Genomic DNA, 644 nt, shown 5'->3' with positions numbered 1-644 from the left:
AGCGGGGACTGCGGGAACTGTGGGATAGCTTCCCACAGTGCACCGCTTCCAAAGTCGACGCTGGCCCCGTGAATGTGGGCTCAGAAATTCGAATTAGTGTATTTAGTATGGATACACAAATTCGACTTCATAAGGTCGAATCCACAAATTCGAACTAAGTTGATTCGAAATAGTCTTGTTGTGTAGACAAGGCCTGGGAAGATGGGAGAATAAGGATAAAAAAGTGGATTTATTTACATTGCAAGTGAAGAATAACTGAAGTAGTTTCAGTTTAAAGTCACTTTTCTCTGACTGGGAATTGAACCCAGGCCGTGGCAGTGAAAATGCCAAATCCTAACCCCTAGATCACCAGGGAGGTGATGATGTTGTTTTTCTTTTCACTTCTGTTACACTTTCTTAGGCTACTTTCTAGCCAATTTCTGAAGCTGCTCCATTGTCCTGAGGGGCTAAGAGCAGAGAACCCCTGTTCTCAGGGTCACAACCTCAGCCCAGCCCAAGCCACTGAAAAAAACTCAAATCATGCTTCAGCTTCCTCCAGCAGGATCACAGAGCAACACAAAGAAAACCCATCAGGAACAATCCTCCTCTGCCTTCATTTACCCCATTGCAACCCTCTCAGCAGCCCACTCTTGCGGGAAGGACAC

The 644-nt window shown here is 46.0% G+C and overlaps 1 non-coding gene across 1 annotated transcript; it reads right to left on the bottom strand.

Annotated features, from left to right (window-relative positions):
• Nucleotides 1–283: 283 nt before the first annotated feature.
• Nucleotides 284–355, bottom strand: TRNAE-UUC. Its single transcript has one exon. It is a non-coding gene; the product is annotated as a tRNA-Glu (tRNA).
• Nucleotides 356–644: the final 289 nt, after the last annotated feature.

This window comes from Mauremys reevesii, unplaced genomic scaffold, assembly GCF_016161935.1.
Source record: "Mauremys reevesii isolate NIE-2019 unplaced genomic scaffold, ASM1616193v1 Contig154, whole genome shotgun sequence".
Lineage (NCBI taxonomy): Eukaryota > Metazoa > Chordata > Testudines > Geoemydidae > Mauremys > Mauremys reevesii.
The sequence above is the reverse complement of the archived record's forward strand: the minus strand, read 5'-3'. Positions and strand labels throughout refer to the sequence as shown.